Raw genomic sequence first — 20,801 nt, forward strand, 5'->3', positions numbered from 1 at the left:
CGCTCCTTGTGGGACAGACTTTTTACGGATCCGGGATCGTTGAGCTCTTGCAGCACGGGCTGTTCCAGGTGGCTGCTGAGCGCTGCAACGTGCTTCGAAATGAGTAAATACAAAGACAAGATCTCCGCCTCAAGCTGTTGAGAAGGGAAAGGGAAGATCTTCCCTGCCACCCTTTTGTAGAGAGAGGACGTGAAAGCCTGTCTCTTCAGATGTGAGAAACAACGAGCAGAGACAGTTTCAAAGGAGGAAGAAATCGAGGTATTGGGACCGGTAGCTAAAACGAACGCTGAAGGAGAACAAGTAATTCAAATCAAAGCCAGGTAGTCGAGCTGTTCTTTTAAGTGGCACATGGTGTGCTCAGGTGTACTACAGGAGCCCTTAAGAGAGACCTGCCCCACACACACAGCTGCGGAGACCAGGAGACTTCACCTCAACACTTTTGTCCTTACCTCCTCTTAACCCTTTCCCCTCTGGGGTGGGAAACCACCACGTTAGGGGACGAGACTGGTGGACAGGGAGAACGATCACCGACGCTTTGATTTCAAACAGCATGAGTACTAAGAGACTGAAGCCCACGTAAAACACACCGTTTGTCCATCTAACGAGGACAACTCCCCCGTGCTCCGTTCCTCAGCAGGACCATCCCTGCCCACTAGGGTGAGGTACTGCGGTGGCTGAGGAGGTGGCATTGGGACCAGGACAGGTTCAGGAGCAGGGATCACACACCATCAAAAGGAGACCTTGTAGCCCCTTCCAATACCTGAAGGGGGCTACAGGAGAAATGGGGAGGGACTCTTGATCAGGGAGTGGAGTGGCAGGACGAGGAGGAACGGTTTTAAACTGAAAGAGGAGAGATTTAGATTAGATATTAGGAAGAAATTCTTCACTGTGAGCGTGGTGAGACACTGGCCCAGGTTGCCCAGAGAAGCTGTGGATGCCCCATCCCTGGAGGGGTTCAAGGCCAGGCTGGATGGGGCTTTGAGCAACCTGGTCTGGTGGGAGGTGTCCCTGCCCAGGGCAGGGGGGTGGGAACTAGATCATCTTTAAGGTCCCTTCCAACCCAAACCATCCTATGATTCTATGATCATCGACTCGGCTTGAAAGCCCCAGCTGGGCTGGCTGAGCCCAAGTTCAGGGAAGGCTAATGGAAGCCCAACGCCAGACACCAGCAGAGCCACACCGGACCCCTGTTGCTGTCCCTCTGCCCACGCCGGGCCAGCACTTGCCCAGCGGCAAGGCGAGTCAGATCTAAGATTAGCTTCCAGATCAACCCCAGGATCTAACTGGTTGAGCCAAAACAAGAGAAGTAACAGGAATAAAAGAAGCTGGAGGCAGGACTGACCTTTTCAGCAGCAGCACTAACTTGGAGCTGTGTAATCAAGCCACGAACTTGCACTTTGAGGTACATCTGTAGTATTTCATCTACCAATACACACGGGGAGCTGGATTGCAGCACCTCCTTTTTTAATATCATGATGTTTGACTACTTAACCGAGGTGATCCGCCAAGTTCCGTACGGCAAACACTTGTGAAACCGTTTCCTTCCCCCACTGCCTACGCCGTACTTAGAGAATTATTTGATTTACACCACAAAGGGAATTGAAACACAGCTCAAGAGCAAACAAGGCTCCCCTACATCATACACACACAACCTATATAAAATGTGTGAGTAAACCTCAGCGTTTTCCTATCCTTCCACACACTCAACACCCAACAGCTGGAAGTTCCATCTTCGCAGAACCAGTCCGGATCATCCCAGGAGAGCTTTGGAATCACCACAGCAAGCAAACATTACTAGAGAGATCAATTAGAGTTAGTACATGCAGTTTAGGTTTTAAACAACAAATGCTCATTTCCCAAAACTGATGAGAATTAAGGGGAAAAACTGACTTGAAAGAAAATTTATGTACAAGTATAAGCTCATGTTTTATTTTTTTCCTAAAAGACAGACAACTACAAAAGAGAAAACACAATCCCCTCGTTTGAGAAAGAAGGAAATTTTGGCTAAAAACCCATCCTGATTCCATGGTAAAAAGAAGACAATACAAAGATAATGCAGTATAAAAAGGGGGAAAGGAGGGAAAGAAGAACTGCCACTGACGAAAGTGAATGAGAACTACAGAAAATGGGTAAGCGAAACCAAGACTGAAGTCAGGACAAGTCAGACAAAACAAAAAAATAATCATGACTTGCAGGACAAGAGAGAATAAGCTGCTTTTTAAAATAAACCAGGAAGGACTGAAATCTAGTAGTGGCATAAACCCACTGCAAAACAGAAGTGAAAATAGGGCTAATAATGCAGGAAGAGAGTATTTAATAATTTTTTTTCCACTCAATATTTGGAAAGAAGCGAAAAAAATGCACTCGTATCAAACAGACCAATGAATTTCTCTCAGTGACCAAGTCAGCCTCAAAATCTTACAATTAAGTTTTGATTGAGCCTTTAAGGGAATGCCTGACCGACTGCCAACGACGGGACGCACTGATGCTGCGGGATGGATCCAATGGTAACCAGTAATGGAGAGGGATGCGGGGTGACCAGCACAATTACATCCCATCAACAGGGCCCAGCTTTCAGATAAAACAATCAAAAGTCAATGTTGGATTCCAGTGATAAGGAATTCAAAGATATGAATGCAATCAGCATTGTCGTTCTGTATAAAACAGGTCCTGTCAAACAAATTAACCAAATTAACCAAGTTAAGCGGGAGTGTTGATCTGCATGTGGACAGGGACGCTCTACAGAGAGACCTATATAGGTTGGATCAATGGGCCAACATTAATGGTATGAATTTCAACAAGACCAAGTGCCAGGTCCTGCACTTGGGCCACAACAACCCCACGCATCGGTACAGGCTTGGGGAAGTGTGGTTGGAAAGCTGCCTGGCGGAAAAGGACTTGGGGGTTCTAATTGACAAGCGGCTGAATATGAGCCGGCAGTGTGCCCAGGTGGCCAAGAAAGCCAACGGCATCCTGGCTTGTATTAGAAATAGCGTGACCAGCAGAAGTAGGGAGGTGATTGTCCCCCTGTACTCAGCACTGGTGAGGTCACACCTCGAGTATTGTGTCCAGTTTTGGGCACCTCAATACAAGAGAGATACCGAGGTGCTGGAGCGGGTACAGAGGGCAACGAAGCTGGTGAAGGGCCTGGAGCATAAGTCGTATGAAGAACAAACGATTGAGGGAGCTGGGACTGTTTAGTTTGAGGAAGAGGAGACTGAGGGGTAACCTCAGCACTCTCTACAAGTACTTGAAAGGACATTGTAGAGAGGTTGGTGCTGGTCTCTTCTCACAAGCAAATAGCGATAGAACAAGAGGGAATGGCTTCAAGTTGCAACAGGGTAGGTTTTCTTCACAGTAAGAGTGATCAGACACTGGAACAGGCTGCCCAAGGAGGTGGTTGAGTCACCATCCTTGGATGAGTTTAAGAGTCACTTAGATGTGGTGTTGGGGGATACGGTGTAGGGAAAAACTTTGTAGAGTAGGGAAGATGGTTGGACTCGATGATCCCAAGGGTCTTTTCCAACCTGAATGATTCTATGATTCCATGATTCTATGAAATCCAGGTGCACCCTCCCACGAGATTACACCCTTGGTTGGAAAGACAGCTGTGTTAGCACGTATCAAAATGAAATATCATCAATTATTAAGAGGTGGCCAACTAAGTGACCAAGGCTTAATCTGTGGGCTGGTAGCACTGTTTGTGAACCAGCCCTGCCACGGTGCGGGCTCGACGCATGGCAGCCCAGCAGGACTTACAGCGCAAGATTTATTTATGTGGTCCCAGGGCCGAAGAGAATCAACGTTAAAGAACAGTAAGAACCAGTGAGCAGAAGCAGGAGCCAGGCGAAGCAAAGTCGGGCACAACATTAAAACCGAAAATCCAAAGATTACCTAACTGAAGTAGAAGGGATCAGCCAGGGGAAGTGAACAGTATTTCCTCCTCTTAATGGAAATACGACTTTATGTGCTCACCAGAAATAAAAGTTACAAGCAAGGCAGGGTAACTTTACCCTTTCTAAAAAAGAACTATAACCTTACTAAATGAAGCGTATGTCATACTGCTTACTGACAATTTTATTAGCTTGCAAAAACTGAGTCGGCATTTGTAAGAAAACCGTTTTCACCCCTTTTACCCGTAACAAGTCAGCCTTTTAGAAAGATTTCCTACAGATACAATATGATACACTAAGCAGAAAGCAAACAGTTACTGCCCTCTCGCCACATGAAGCTGTCAGCATTTCTCCTCCAGGAGAGACTCTCAGAGGTACCCGAACCACACGCAGGCGCTGACGGGACGCTCGTCCAGTCTCGTGTCGGGGAGCGAAACCCCCAGACACATGGAGACCACTAATAGGATTTCTGGTCCAGTCTCAACTGGAGCAAGCCCCAACAAACAAGTATCTCCAGTTGTTTCACCTCCGTTGTCTTGTTTTCTCAGCTGTAAAAGGGGGATAACGAAATGCATCGCCTCTGTAGCTGGTATCACAAAGGAACCATCACATTGGTTATTCTCCAACGTTTATTTAATGATTTCCTACTAAAATTGACAGCCTGGCCTGGTCAGTAATGCTAATTAAAATTATCAGTTCACAGCACCTATTTGGCAGCCCGTATTAACAACTACAACTTCACACAGCAAGTTGTTCATAAAGACTTTCCTAAATTAGGAAATGGCTCAGCAAATCACGAGTGGGACTGAAACTAAACCACACTACCCACATGAAGCTACCGTGAAACAAAGCCTCACTGCTGCTGCCTCTGCTCAAGGTCCTACCAACCCCCCCCCGCAGGTCCCCTGCCCAGCCCAAGGATGTTCCCTCTGCCTCATCTTCCCCTTCCCAGCCAGGTTCTTCCAGCAGCTCCTGCCCTCCCACCAGCACTTCACCCCCCCCCTCCCGAAATGGGATTAGATGGTAAATTCTCATTACGCAAATTAACTCTTCCCTTGCCATAATGGGCTAAAATCCCATCAGAACAATAAAATCAACTCTGACATATTTTGCACCAACCCAACCACGATTGAGCAAGTGGCCACACTGCGAGATGCTGCTCCCAGTTGTTTCATTAAATCCCCAGCCAGAGATGTTTTCTTTTTTTTTTTTTAATTTAAACAAAAAAAAAAAAATCCCAACAACAAAACCCCCAACTTTTAAATGCACTGGCTCATTGTGATTTTTAATTAGTGACAGGATTTCAGATAGTGCACACCCAAGGCCCCCAAAGTGGGGCGAGGGGAGTACGTGTGCGTGCTTGTGAAACCATTGTTCCCCTGTCAATACAGCTCATCCTCCTCCAGCCCATCCAAGCTCCCAGCTGCCCAGTCACACAACTCTAAAAGTCCACAGCTGGACGTTTTATAACCCGGGAGAAGTCCCAAGCCAACCCTTACGTCGCTGGCAAGGAGTCTTGGCCAAAGCCCAAGGACCCCACGGGGTCCCACCGCGCTGCTTCACCTTCCTCCTTCAAGCAACTGCTAACGAAGGCCAAAAAACCTCCATGCTTGCAAGGCGGGCAGACAGCTGTTTTGTAAGCAATTAAATGAGGGAGGCAGGCGTACTGAATTGTGTCGGGCAGTGGCTGGGATCCAGGATCTGCCACCATCTGGAAGCTTGCTTGGCTTTTGTTCCAAGTCTCCAGCACTGATGGATGGAAACAAGCTCCCAGTCCTTCTGCATTAACATAAAGACAATTCACACAATTTTTGCCCCCTCCTCCCAAGTAGCTCGGAACTGAAAGCACATCGAGTTTAAATGAGACATCGGCCATAATAGATTTAAGTAAAACCTGACTATTTGGAACAAAAGAAAAAACCAACACCCAACCCGAAACAAAACCTCGGTTCAACCACAGAAAACAGCTTCGTCAACAAGTTCCTGTGACTCCTCCTTGTCAGAGGAAAAGGCTGGGATGAAATCCTGCACCAGGACTCCCTGCATCCTCCCCTCTCCGAGAAACATTAACTACTGCCTGACAAAAGCATTTCTGCCGATGAAGGGAACACCACAGGCCGGTATTAAAGCAATTTCAGTGTAGCTACCAAGCAATTAGCTACGTAATACCTTCGCTCCACGCTGATTTTTCCTTTTCCAGAGTACTGGTGCAAGCGTAACTAGTAATTTGTTGTTTGTACAGCCACTTCTGAAGTTGCAGGTGACCCAATTTAGATTTTTCCTTTCAGTGAAAATATCACTTTCCTATCAGTGAAAGTATTTCTACTTGGGCATTGCACACCTGTTCACTAGTTTATTTCACTGTTTAAAAAGAGAGAGACAATAAAACAAAAAAAAAACCCTTTTACATTGTATTTGAAGATAACTTCCACCTTATGTCAGCAAATATAAATTCAGATATTTTGATTTTTAAATATTTAAACTCACATTTGTGAAACACTGATCTTGTTACTTTCCCCCCCCCCAAGACAAAGCCTAAACAAAGTTTATCCTCTATTCTGATTTTGCTTTGAAGCTTGTGATTATCCCGAAGTTAAGATGCTCCTTCCTACAGATGAGCATTAGTAAAGTTTTGGATACAAACCTCAGGGCTCTACTCCATCAGAGATCCACCACTTTCACAGAGCAGTTTTGGAAAGCACCTTTATTGTTTGACCCGATGTTCAAAGCTCTTTGAAAGCTACCAATCTCCTTTTCTGAAGTTCTGGTACATCGGGCAGGACCTTCTACCCATAAAAGTGAGTATCAGGAGCAGGATATCGGAGTGAAATTCCACCACGACCGCAGCCGTATCAAGCATCAATACAGTACAGTCCTGCACACACACAACTTCAAGCGCAAGCGGACTTGACAGAAGTATTTTAATTATGTCAATTAATTAAAAAATAAGGATCGGGTTTTTAATGAATGCCTTGAGTATTGTCAACAAAATATTCCAGGACAGAAGGTCCCCTTCGGTTCTCCTGCTTCCTTGAAACCAGTCTGCCACTTGTGCGCTCCTTATTCATAGATGAAAACACTCCAGCCATATACTCTTTCTAGCCTCGAATAAAGTGCTATACCTTAAAATTAGTTAAATCTTCCTGCTTGCCATCGGGTGTCCCCTGCTCGCATAGCCGGACTGGTTTTGGACTCAGCTGTTGGATGAAATTCTGCACAAGTTTTTATTTATTGACATCTCGCATCCATGCGTTCATCTGCTGACACCGGCTTTTGGCTTAAACAGTCCTACAGTGTTTACATCTTTGATGGATTTAGAGATAGTAAAGTTCACTGGAACTTTTTTCCTGTTAAATATTTCTCCATCTCATCTTACGAGAAAGGCTTTCCACACTTCCAGTCATGCTTGTAACCCCCCTCTGCAACCAAATCTATCTATCTTTCACCAACATAGGTGATCAGAATGTACACATTGTCCAAAAGGAGTCCCAGAAGGACTTGCAAAACACTATTAATCTCCCTTCCCACATCCATTAAAAGCAAAATAAAAACGCATCCTTTGGTGCATGCCTCTCTTCATGGCTGTATTGCCACCAACAGACCACACCGACACTCTGGTGTGCAAGGAGTCACACAGCAAAGTCTCTGTATCTGCTTTTTGGAACAGGTTGCCCAGAGAAGCTGTGGCTGCCCCATCCCTGGAGGTGTTCAAGGCCAGGCTGGATGGGGCTTTGAGCAACCTGGTCTGGTGGGAGGTGTCCCTGCCCAGGGCAGGGGGGTTGGAACTGGATGATCTTGAAGGTCCCTTCCGACCCAAAGCATTCTATGATTCTAAAAAGCCTCAACGCTAATATTGATCGCAAAGGTCAGGAAGAGATGATGTTGGCAGGAAAACATACAGCAACCACAGTAAATCTTTGTCTGATATACTTGAAAAGAATCGATTAAAATGGTGTTTTTCTATTTCTTCCTCCCAACTGTGTATTTTGCATATGACGAGAGACGAGTCAGATTCAGTTGCTCCCCCCTTCCATCTGCCAAATCCCTTTGCATTTGTCAAAACCACACAAATTGTGGAATGTTGGGAAACATTTTCCGCGCAAAGTAGGGATGTGCAAAAACGCTAAAACAGAGATACTTTACAGAGTTTATTAGCTAATATAAAATACACACTAAAGAACCAGTCAAGCACCCTTTAAAATTTTTTATGGCAAGTATTGTAAGATTTTCTTCATTTAAATTGCTCCCGCGCCCCTGCCCCAGCAGCCACAGACCTTCTGCCAAGAGACCCGTCCAGGGGGCAGCACTGCACATGCATCACCCATCAGGGAACCACCAGAAAAGGAGTTAAACCTCACTCGCTCTACAGAGCCAGTAGACAGATATGTAATTAAGACACTTAAAAAAAAAAAAATTAAATATATATATATTTTTTTTTTTTACACATATATATAGAATTAATGGAAAATAACTCTCCTGAGGACAGAAGAGGAGGAAAGTTGACAGATCCAATCTGCCATCCCCATCTACTTTCTAACTTGAGTACAAAACCTCTTCTCAGCCTCTGAAGCCAGTCCAGGCACGGGGCCAAAGCTTTGCATTTCCCTCCCCGAGTGAAAGGGCAGGTCTCTCACTGCCACGTCGCCAACCCCCAGCCAAAAAAGCAGCACCTCAGCCCTACCCGCAGTGTCACAGCTGCAGCAAAACCACAGCACTGCCTATAATGAGGATTTATCAAATTTGCTCAAAGATGGCATTATCACAGTTCAAGTAAACTCAATCACACATAATATTTGCTTATATTTCATTTAGAGAACACCATAGAACCTTGAATAATGGCAGGGCCACATATAATATGCTCTATCTATTCGCAAACGATTCCCTTCATTAGTATTTCCATTGTCTTCACACAGCCATATATTCTACCTCCCAACTCCCACACTTCAGAAGATACTACAACCATTTATCCACTCGCCTTCAACCCCTTACACTAATCCAACAATTCAGGATGCACTGAAACGAATACATTGCAGACTAGAAAAATCTAAGGAAGGAAGAAGGGAAGGGAGAAATAAGGATTTATTAAGAGAGACAAGAAAGGACCCAGATGTGCCAGATCTGCCAGCAGAGACAACACTGTAATAGTCTAGAAGGTCAGAGAAACTGAAAAACTTTTTACAGCAACTTTTTAAGAGCATAATATCATCCTGTCTGACTGCACGATCAAGAAATGCCAAAAGGAAGTGAAACCGTTGATGTCTAACTTCAGTGTTTTATACAAACAAATCCTGCCTTCACGGTAACATAGCGGCTCTCACACATCCACTGAAGCAACCTATTCAGACGCAGCAAAATTAAAGTGTAGCCGTCTTGTACATTAAATAGATTGTGGTCACAGAAGCATCTGAATGACCTGACTCTTCGGTTTTATCCAGAAGCGGCTGCTGCGGAAAAGATCAGAGACCCTTTTGGGTTGCACTCGGTAGGATTGCCCAATTTCCATCCCATCACCATTTCCTGCCCGTGGAACAAGGCAGCTGGAACATCTGGACAAGCACGTCCAGCTGTGTTAACCGAGACGGGAAAGGGTGAAGATAAACCACCGCACACACGAGAGCTTGTGGAGAGAAGACACTTAAATTAGTTAACAAGACCGTTCCTCTCCGTTTCAGATACCCAATTAGTCGCGGGCGTGCAGAGCCCTGGCTGCTGCTTGCAATGCATGTTGACCCCACGAGCGAGCTTCAAATCAGCAACAAGAAGTCGGAGCTGCACGTCCAACAAAGTCACAGAGGATGTTTATCTTTTGTGCGGTCGTTAAAAGCACCAGTGAACTTAATAAGCAACAATAAAGATCTGTTAGAGCAGCATATGGAGCTGCAAAAATAAATATGTGCAGAGCAGAAGCAAACAAGTCAATTTTGCCACCAGCTGACATGGAAGAAACAAGGATTAAGGCCGATTGTACGTAAGAGTGAAAGATGCTAACAGCTCATATCGCTTCTGTCCAATTTTACATCAAGATCTGCAGAGATTTTGCTGGGTTGAAAATCTCAGAATTTGACTTTTTTTTCCTCTTTAGCCATAAGATTCTTTGTGTATCCGCTACGGTCAGCTATCAATAATATAACCCACATGTTCCATCCCAAGTCCTGCAAGAGTGGGGTCGTAAGACCTTCACGAAGCAAAACTGGAACACGGTATCGTAGCAAAAAATTCAACGAGCCGTAAACTGCCACCTTGTTATGGCACTTCACCTTCCCAGCACGGCAGGAACGGCTCAGTGTCACATGGGACTCTGCAAGAGTCACACAGCAAGACGTTACCTGTGTCTCTGGCCAAATCCACAGGATATTTCTGAACATAAGACACTGTTACCTCAACACCACCTGAACGCGAAACAAGAAGTCGTTTTGGTTTGGTCCTTTAAGGTTTCTCTTTGTTTGTTGGGTTTCTGTTGTTGTTGTTTTGAGGTCCTGCTGAACTAAAACTTTATTTAGTTTTATAACCAATAAACCCAGAGAAGAACACACAAACAGAAAGTTACCCAATGAGGCAGCACAGGTACGAGCTACCGACCTGCCTGAGTGAAGTGAAACAGAAGAATCAGAAAATTATGCTTCGCTTTTGCTTATTCTGAGAGTCACTTTCATCAGGATCACCTGAGACCAGGAGAGCATCGCTACCTTCTGATTAGGGAACAGTGACAAAACCACTGTGTCAAACAACCAAAACTCACGAATGTATCCACATATCCATTGAACTGCTGTAAAATTAACCTTTTCTCCTCAAAACATCTAACATACATTTCCTGCTGGTACAAAATAGGGTTGAACTTTTCAGAGCAGAGCGAAATGGTCCCGGTGCACAAAGCAAGCAGTGGATCACTCTTTCAGCAATCAAGTTATTTTTTGCACTGATCCAGAAACTTAAATGTTGTCAGACTCCAGAGTTTACACAGGGGATTATTTGCGACACTGGTGACATTTTCTCTCCTTCTCCAAACGACACAAGGTCACTCATTTTAGAGGAGACAACGTATAGACACACTCAGGCGTCAACCCAAACACAGTGAAGGCACCATTCTCTAATGAACTGACAACTTAGACTGAAAGCTATGATTTATTTTGAATTTTAAAACTATTTTTTGTCATGCCTTTCTCTTGCCCATAGACATCACCGACCCTCCAGCAGCTCAGCCTGCCCTTGGGTTAGTCTCCAGGTCTAAGCTCCTGGTAGCCCATTCACAGTGCTGCAAGCCACACGCAGCTTAACCCCTTCCAAGGTTGCCACTTCTGTGCCTTCATGTTCCCTCTTATACATGACGTCTGGAACTCAAGGCCACCTCACTACATTGGGGGATTGGACTATATGATCTCCAGAGGTCCCTTCCAACCCCTATCATTCTGTGATTTCCAACTTCTTCTTTCCTTCCCTATCACTCTTCATCCACGAACACCCTTACCCAGGAAACTGGATAAGGAACTTAGCCAGGAAACTTCTGACCCATTCCTCAAAACCAGCTTTTGAAGACGTCCATGGATTTTTCTCTCCCTGCATGAATGGCCAGCAGGTACCACCAACAGTGACTCAACCTATGACCCAAAAGCCGTGCCCTGTGATCCTGCTAGATCAGGCTCTTCCAAAGAACTCCAGGACCAGACACCGCAGCCTTCCTGTGTCACTTGTACCCACCTGGGATCCAAGACAGCCACCTTGGCCAGACACACCCCCGCTACACGTGTGGATGGACACGCTCCTCCCCATACACCAGCCTGGCATCCACATGCCTGCATGTTTAGTCAGGGGAAGGCCACACGTCACACCCACCACGTGAAGAAGAGCACGAAGGACAGGAAGGAATGCAGCGTGCCACAAGCACAGATCTGCAGCCTCTCCCTCGCCCACAACTGAAGCATTCAAGAAAAGAGCAAACATTACGCCAAATTAAAGCATTTTGCACGTAGCTGCTCGGCTGCCCAGATACATGGATGGCTCAGGAGGGACACTTCTGCATCACCGAATGCTGTACGCCGAGCCTCCGGTCTGGAGTGAGAGAACAGCAGTAACCTCGCTGCAGGGCTGAGGATCACCTGTAACAACCCTGCAATCAACAGACAAACATAAATCCTACAGAGATATAATTAAAAGGAAAACCTTGTCTTCGTATCGGAAACCATGGGCAGCTAATGAATACGTGTGCTAAAGAAAGGATGGGCAAGTGGGACACTGAGAACAGCAGACGTCCTAGGAATGAGACATCTCATCAAAGCAGAAGTCAATTCTGTAAAAATCACACGTAAGAAACAGTTGTTTTCTTTAATTTGCTTTTCTTTGAGATCCCACATCTTCTAACGCTTTCCAGCATTAGCAAATAAAGACTTGTAGCTCCCCCCGGCTCCCCAAAGCAAGCTTTGAAAATGAATTTCCTTGTTAACCTGCCAAAGTAGAAGACACGACAGCAGCCCTCTGCCCAGCTCAGGGGATGACTCAGTGGAAACTAGCCCTCAAAAAATGTGTTGTCGTCCTTCAGTCGGTGCAACCAAACAGGAACAAATTTCTCACCTTAAAAGCTGTAGCTTCCAAGGTAGCCGTGGTTAAAGACAGCATTGTATACTAGAGGAGCAGCACCAACATGTTTTGGTGGCAAATGACAGCTTGCCTTTGTATTAAAAATTGAAAAAAAAAAAAAAAGGGGTAGAAAATATCTACTGGAGTTAGACGATAAAATAATTTCCTCGGAGCTTTAGAGTATCTCACAAAAGAACGGGATATTAATACACGTTAAGTAAAGTGGATTAAGAATTGAGGAAAGCAAGACCAACATAAAATGTTCAAGCCAACCGAAGGCACAACCCAAAGCCAAGCGCCAACCACGTAACCACCTTCTGCTGCAAGAACAGAACACCGCACACGTGCACACATTCAGCGGGGTCTCACGCTCGCATCCAGCTGTAATGGTTCTGGAAGAACCAGGTACGTGGTATATCCCAATTTGCCTTATCTTGTCACAAAAGCAGGAATTTTTTTCCCACTTTCCACTTCCATCTAAGCCGTTATTCTTGACACTAAAACAGCAAATGAAAGGCCAAATACTAAGTCACACGAAATGGCAACACCCTTCGTGAAGTCAGTCAAGCCCAAGCCGTGCTTTTGCTTTTCAACCCCACCACCTCTATCGGTACTTACAGACAAAAGCCACTATTCAGGCTTTTGAGTTGAGGCTTTACACACGCCGAATAATCCACAGCCTCTGCCGTTCCCACTGTGTCGCTCCCGCTCTGTTAATTTATTCTAGGGAAGCGATGCTGCTGTTCGCCGTACGTTGGCTAACAACAAGGCTCTGAAAGCAATTCTCTCTCTTCTGCCAGTTGACATTACGCGAGTCTGCGAGAAACACGGGCTCACCAGAAAGAAACCCATTCAATGCTCTCATTATCCACAAATGCTATTGTCTCTTTTTTTTTTTCCCCCCCCTTTCCCTTCTCTGCTGCATTATTCCACACCAATAAATAAATAACGAGCAAAGAGCAACGCACAGTACTTAATAACAAACCTACACCAGCTCAAGTGTCAGCAAGCATAAGGTCACTCACGGTATATGAATTGCCACTGAATAGGCATATACTTCCACAATAAAGGCGACTTCAGAAGTAGAATAAATTCTAGCAGCTAACTAATTTTACGCTAAAGAAAACCAGCAAGGTGATCCTGAAACAAATGAGGACAACTCCACTCCCATGCTGTTTCTGCTGCCGAGGTCCAACATAATCACACCATCTTACTTCACTGCAGGCTTGGGCTTGACTAAGGAATCGGGCAGAAATTCTTGCGGCAAAAGGCAACACTGGGTTTTAAGAATATAAATGTTAGCGTTTTATTCGCGGGTGAGTGGGGAGCAGGGAGAAACCATGTAAAATTGACACAGCTGTGCAGAGGCTGAGAGAACTAGCTACAAACTAAGCAGAACACATTTGATATTTCGCTAGTTTTGGTTAAAAGCATGGGGAAATCTGTCCACAACATCCCAAGGATCTCTGGGGGCGGCGAGGGTCATCTAAAATTGTTGCTTATTGAAGTTTTTATTAACAGCCTCTTGAGAGTAATTTCTTTTTATTCCTCTTTTCAAAACATTCCATATGAAACATTCCCGAAAGCATGAAGTATATGTTTAAACACATATATACACACATGCTATTATTAGAGTCCTTTGCAAGGACCTAATAATAGAAATGCCCATAATTACGTATAAGGCAATTACAAGAGACTTACATACAAAGCATGCTTTAAGGTATGTGCGTTGCTGCCGCAGAATAGCTATACACTAAGTCAGCACAGAGAAATCAGACAAGCCTATCACCTTCCACCTCCAGAGGATTCAAGCGTTTTGACTTCGGTTATCCTAAATGTAACCAAAAAAAAAAACCAAAAAAAACCCAACCAAACAAAAACAACTAAACACCACCAAAACACAACAGCAGAAACCCCTCTTCTGAATCCATCTTGAGCAGCTTCCAGAGGAACAAGAAACAGATGCCAGAACAAGCAAATGCCACATATCAGCATTAGCTGCAATCTTTGTCCTCCTCAAAAAGTAATACGAACTATAGACTTAATTACTTTGGAATTGTTTGTTGTTTCGTATTACATAAACAATATTATACGTAGCTGCAGTTTAATACGCCCAGTATCCAAATGGTAACTTTCAGTATATACCACCATTATAAACTGTCACCACTAGAAACACAAATAAGGAAAGGTTTGGGTTTGGTTTTTTTTTTTATACAGTTAGTGTTGTAGTTGGCTTTTGGGTCTGTTGTCTGCTAACAAACAACACAATTTACTTGTAAACAAAGGGTTCCCTAGATCAAAGGCAGAAAGCATGTCACTGGAGAAGCGGCATGGCATGTTTTAACCTCTAAGCTCAAGGCAAGCCACCCTTTCCCAATTAAAAGCCTCGTGAAGATTTGCTCAAAGCCGCACTACCTGGGATCTCCAGGGAATATTCCTGCTCAGGAACAGACTTTAACACAGGCGACACTTCTCTTGTGTACTTGCTCAACAGCACCGTCATTTTTCATCCAGAGCAGAGCACAGATTTAACATCCGCAGCAGCCTTTCTGAGAGGCAACTAATCTCTCCAACACTGTTACAAATTCCACAATAAATCACGTTTAATTAGTTTGTGCTTTTTTTTTTTCCCCCCCCGGCTGTCTGTAATCCAACAGAGAAAGGGGGGGGGGGGGGGCGCTTCCAACTTCAATTTTGCAAAGAGGTGCTGGGAATAGATTGGTAAAAATGCAAACCACCGCATCCCCGCTGGAAACTGTTTGAAGAGTTATCTCCTTGCTGACAGCCCGACATTCCTGCCTGTAGATGGCCTGTTACCGTTGTGTATCCAGCGTCTCCTATTTCCACGGCCTTGTTTGAAGAACTTCCCTCTTCCCACATACCTTCCATCTCCAGGGACAGATCACACAGGGACACTAAACCTTGGCCGTAAACAACGTGACTTTTGATATTCCAGTTTCTAAAGGATCCCCCACCGCCCAACTGCTGCTGTTCAGCGGCACAGAGAAGATCACCCAGGCACAAGTCCTCTGGGCAACCGGTTTGTGGAACGCTTTGCCTCGCTGGCATTTTGCACAGCTGAGATTTACACAGGGGTCTGCTGGCTTCCTCCGCTATTTATTTTATTTGCTGTACGCTAAAGGCTACAGCAAACAAATGGGACTTGGATAACTTGCCGTATGTTGCGCAAAACCATCCCGACGCATCAGGATGCTCGATTTCCAGACTTCACACCCGCTACCGCAGCATCCTCGGTGGAGAGACAGGGATGCCCTGGGAGGGCATCCCAAACGGCCAGTCCTCCCGCTTCCCACAGGTTACTCCATCTTCCCTCATATCTTTCCTTTTGAGGGGAGTGGCAAACCATACTGAGAAGAAAAGCACTGTGGAGAGTTAATTTGTTTTATTCAGCTGTATACGGGCTCCGGGACCTTTAAGTAATTACTCGTATTTTGTAGGAATTAAGATCCTCACACTACAAACACTTATTCATACGGTAAACTTTGCTTCCGCGCTAGTGCTCACCCGACTGACAACCTACATTTTTGAGGGAAAACCCAATTATACTAATTAGAAAGTTCATGAATACAACCACACACACGCAGAAGTTTGCTGCGTGTTCCGTACATATTTTCTTGCACAGATTTATGAATTATAGAAGTTGAACTGCCCTTAACTGCTTCTCTCTCTCATATCAGAGAACTTAAAGCAATCTCTGAAGTGAAAAGAAAAAAGCATAAACTCTCTGCTAAGAAAGACGTACGATGCTGAAATCTTTTCGGTTCACCAAATACCATATGCGGGGGGGAAGGGTCAGAATAAACGCACTTCAGATTGTTGGAAGTTACAAACTTTTCCAAGAGTAAAGATAAAATGCTTGCAGTACGGAGTTACGGCTCCGAGCTCCTCAGCTATAGTAGAATAACAACTTATTTTGGATGCTAACTTTCTTCATTTCTTATCCTTCAGCCAACTATAGGCTAACAGTATGAAAAACCCCTCTCATCCCTGTCCCAGCAGAGAACTCAAACCCAACCAGATGAGTCCTAATGCTTAAAAAAAAAAAAAAAAAAAAAAAGGAAATAGTTAAAAATTTTTTAATTATATCAACTTCCGCACAGACTTATCCCTACATAAACTAGCTAAAAGATACTGAGTGGGAGGAACAATATGCGACGCTTCTGGAGCAGCCGACGTTTCTGTCACAGCAGGGTCCCGATACAACCAAAGCACAACTGCTTTAAAAGTAACGAGAGGGAACCACAAAGTGCTGAAGATTAGGAGAAAAAGCACTAACAGACCGCTTCTGTGCGAGACCCGAAATGACCCCGGGAACACCGCCAAGAATCATTTTCTTACTGGTAGCACCGGCAGCATGTTCTCTTACTGCTGAGAAAGACACGGGAGTGGTAGGTGGGAGAGACCACCGGTGGACCAGGAGAGAGGAGCGAGATGCCTCCATCCATAGGAGGAAGCCCATCGCTGACTCCCCAGGTTTATGGAAGCGATGCCTTTATCTGTATTTCCAGCCAAGCACACACCGTGTCACCCATGCCCACACCAGCAGCTCCCCATCAAAAAAGCAGCAGAGCCCCAGACCAGTACGGCCACCAAGGCACTGCCAAGCCTGGCAGTCCCAACCTTTTTTTAACGTGAGTTCAGCTGAAAAAAAAAAAAAAAAAAAGTTGAGAAATGGCGTTCTAGACTTAAAAATGCATGCAAGTTTGAAATCCCATTACCTAGCACATTGCTAAGCTCGAGTTAGACTGGTTTGGCACCTTTCAGGAACGTACTGGTTGAGCCCTGGGTTCTGCAGGGTAAGCGGTTAGGGGATAGGCCATTAGGGCACAGGGAACTGGGATACCTGAATTCTGTTCTCACAAACCTAGCACAGAGTTTAAATTAAAATTTAAAACAAAAAAAAAAAAAAAAAAAAAAAAAAGAAAACTCAAAAAAAATTCCAAAATAACCAGAACACCACCAAACAAGAAGCTTCATTTTTTCCATATCTCAGTTTCCCCGTCTGTGATGGGGTAACTACCACTTTAAGGAGTGAGAGCGGTACTTTTAGGTACTTACACAAAGAAACGCATATGAAATATGAAATTACTAATACGGAGAGTGGCAGGTTTGCCCCCCCCCCCCGCCCTTTATTCTACAAATATAGATGGGATAAATGGTTCATTACATTTAACTCCAAGCCGCACTACCTTCGCCAAAACCTTATTTAAATAGAACATTTCTGAGAACCGGGAAGGGGGGGCAGAAGGGAGGGATGCAGATGTGGTCTTAACCTAAGAGAGGTTAAGCTTTTAAAAGACTTTTTTTTTTTTTTTTTCTTCTTCTTTTTTCATTCCGTCTCCTGGTAGCGTGCCATTTTAAAAAGGTGTCTGGCAAGCAAAATAAAAAGTTTCCAGGGTTTTCCTTCCCAAAGCCGCCCTCAGCCAAGAGCCGGGCGGGGAGGACGGGGCCGGGAGAAGCCGCTGGCGCCTTTTCTCCAGCTTTTTCTCCAACATTCCCCCTGGATCCAGACATTTTAGGGTGGGCGAGGAGGAGCACCCACACACACACCCCCCCCCCTCCCCCGGCATCTTCACCTGCCCGGCATCCCCCGGCCGGGCAGCGGGGCCGCTCTCCCCGCCGGCTCCCGGGGCACCCACCCGCATCCTCCCGCCCCACGGGATGGGGGGGGGGGACACGCCGCCAGCCACACACCCACGCGTGTCACCGCCGTCCCCACGGCCGCCACCCCCACATTTTTGTCGTGTCCCGTCACACACACACACACACACACACACACAACGCCCCCCGGAGCCGCCACGGGGCGGCGGCGGGCGGAGGCGGTGACAACGGGCGCGCCGGCCGCCCCTCGGGATCGCCGGGCGGTGCTGGAGGGCCCCGTCCCGCCGCCAACCCCTCTCGCAGGGCCGCGGCGGGGCTGCTCCCTCCCGCCCGCCCCAAGCTCCCCGCCGAGGGGGGGAGAGCCACCCGGCGGGGCGCCGCCGCCACAGGGGACCGGAGAAGAAGAACGGGCATGCGAGAGAAACTTTCCGCCCCGTCCCGCCGCCGCCGAACAAAAGAGCCGGGACCGGGAGCGGCGCCTCGGGGCGGAGGGGACGCGGCTCCCCGGGGCTGCCCGCCGAACCGAACCGAACCGAACCGAGCCGAGCCGAGCCAAGCCGAACCGCGGGGCTCCCCGCCCGGCCACCCCCTCTTCCCCCGGCCGCGTCCTTACCTGGCGGAGGGGTGTTGCGGGGCGGCGGGCCGGGCCGGGCGCGGCGGTGAGTCCCGGCTAGCTGGAGCGAGTGCCAAGAGGGCTCGGCGGGGATTCCGCCATGTCAGTGATGTCGGCACCACATGGGGCCCCGCCGGCGGCCCACGCTACCGCGCACTCTGGAGTAGAGGCTCCCGCCGAAAAGCCGGCTGAGGCGGGCGGGCGGGCGGCCCTGCTGCCCCCGCCCCGCCGAGCACCCGCTCCGCCCCGGGCCGGCCCCGCCGCCGCCACCGCCCCGGCCCCTCACGGCTCCCCCCGCCCGGGGACGGGGCGGGTCCCGGCCGCGGCCCAGTCAGGCGGCGCCGCATCGCTGTGAGACCCCGCCGCCTGCCCGGCCCCGGCCCCGGCCCGGCCGCCGTTCCCCTCACCGAGCTCCCGTTTCGGCCTCGTCCGTCCCCGGTTCCTCGCGATTCCTGCATCGGTACTTACTGCCAGGTATCGCCCCTGGAACATAAAGCGCCCACCGAGCCGCCCGCCCGTTAGCGGCCTCCGGGGTCCGGGCGGAGGTTGGTCCCAAAAATGCCACTTCTGACTGAGGAAGGCCCTCGTCCAAATGGTTTAAGGCTGGGATCTGGGTATGGTTCCTACGCGCTCCTATGTGTCATAGAACCATATAATGGTTTGGGTTGGAAGGGACCTTCAAGACCATCTAGTACCACCCCCCTGCCCTGGGCAGGGACACCTCCCACCAGACCAGGTTGCTCAGAGCCCCATCCAGCCTGGCCTTGAACCCCTCCAGGGATGGGGCAGCCACAGCTTCTCTGGGCAACCTGGGCCAGGGTCTCACCACCCTCACAGAAAAGAATTTCTTCCTGATATCTCATCTAAATCTCCCCTCTCTCAGTTTGAAACGGTTCTTCCTCATCACTCCACTCCCTGATCAGGAGTCCCTCCCCATCTCTCCTGTAGCTCCTTTAGGTACTGGAAGGGGCTATAAGGTTTCCCTGGAGCCTTCTCCAGGCTGAACAACCCCAACTCTCTCAGCCTGTCCTCACAGCAGAGGTGCTCCAGCCCTTTTATCATCTTTGTGGCCTCCTCTGGACCCATCCATGTCCTTCTTATGCTGGGGTCCCCAGAGCTGGACACCCTTAGGGGGGCAAAACAGCAAACTGGAAGAACCCTTGGTCCCATCAGTGTGGTCATTCCTATGTGTTCATCAGCTGGGAATAGCATGAGAAGTTTTAGGCAACGTTTTTCAGAGATGCTCTGAGATACTTAAAATGTTGCAGCCCAAAAAACAAGAGAAGTTTATCCCCCTTCTCTGGAAGAGAGCCCCAAGGAACCACAGTGGTCATCTACCTCTCAGCACTGCATCCAAGCAATGTGGGAATCATGACTAGAGCTTTAATCTGGTTACAGGAAAAGCTTAAAATAGGACTCAGCCTCACCCACACCACAGATCACAGCCACGCTATGAAGGGTCTTTTGATTTGGCCGTAGTCCTTTGGGTAGCTAACCTTCCTCTGCAAAAGCTCATCACCCGAACCGCTTGTGCTCTGCCCTCTCTCCATCGCTATATTCTTCCAGTATGGTTTTTCCTTGCAGCTTTTCTCAGAAGTTGATCTACTTTATCCACCAGAGCAAGGTTTCCTTGCAGAAGCTACAAAACCCCACGGAGTCTCGGGCAGCCCAGGTGTATTTTCATCGTCTTCCATTAAAATATCAACAGAAACATTTTTTTTTTCCCAGAGGACTCCTTAATGCTCAACTTCTTGTTGAAACTCACGCTACAGAAAACTGGGTTTAGTATAAAAGTTCGGTAAAACCCAAACTTCATGCCCAACTAGGCTGGGGTTTTTTATTTTTTTAATTGATCAAAACACAGAAAAATGGGAATAAAGTTATCTGAAATAGATAATTCCTATGAAAATAAATAATCAGCATTTTCCCATGGGAAAGATTTTTCAATGTAAAATGGTCAGCCAGCACTAAAGTATTGTTCATCCTTAATTGCGAAAACTTTTGTAATGAGTAAAATCTAAAAGTAGAAAAATGTTTTGTTTTATTAGTGACCCAAAACACGCAGACTTTTTGATGATCCTGGATTGAGTTACAGAGTCAGA

At 46.9% G+C, this 20,801-nt stretch overlaps 1 protein-coding gene across 1 annotated transcript in view; it reads right to left on the bottom strand.

Annotated features, from left to right (window-relative positions):
* The window catches only part of FNDC3B (fibronectin type III domain containing 3B), a 216,313-nt gene extending 197,449 nt beyond the window's left edge, over positions 1 to 18,864 (bottom strand). Inside the window, exon 1 of the mRNA XM_074152911.1 lies at positions 18,700 to 18,864. The gene's annotated coding sequence lies outside the window, so the exon portion shown is untranslated. The remainder of the gene's footprint in view (positions 1 to 18,699) is intronic.
* Between the last annotated feature and the right edge of the window lie 1,937 nt (positions 18,865 to 20,801).

Source organism: Numenius arquata, chromosome 9 (assembly GCF_964106895.1).
Source record: "Numenius arquata chromosome 9, bNumArq3.hap1.1, whole genome shotgun sequence".
Taxonomy (NCBI): domain Eukaryota; kingdom Metazoa; phylum Chordata; class Aves; order Charadriiformes; family Scolopacidae; genus Numenius; species Numenius arquata.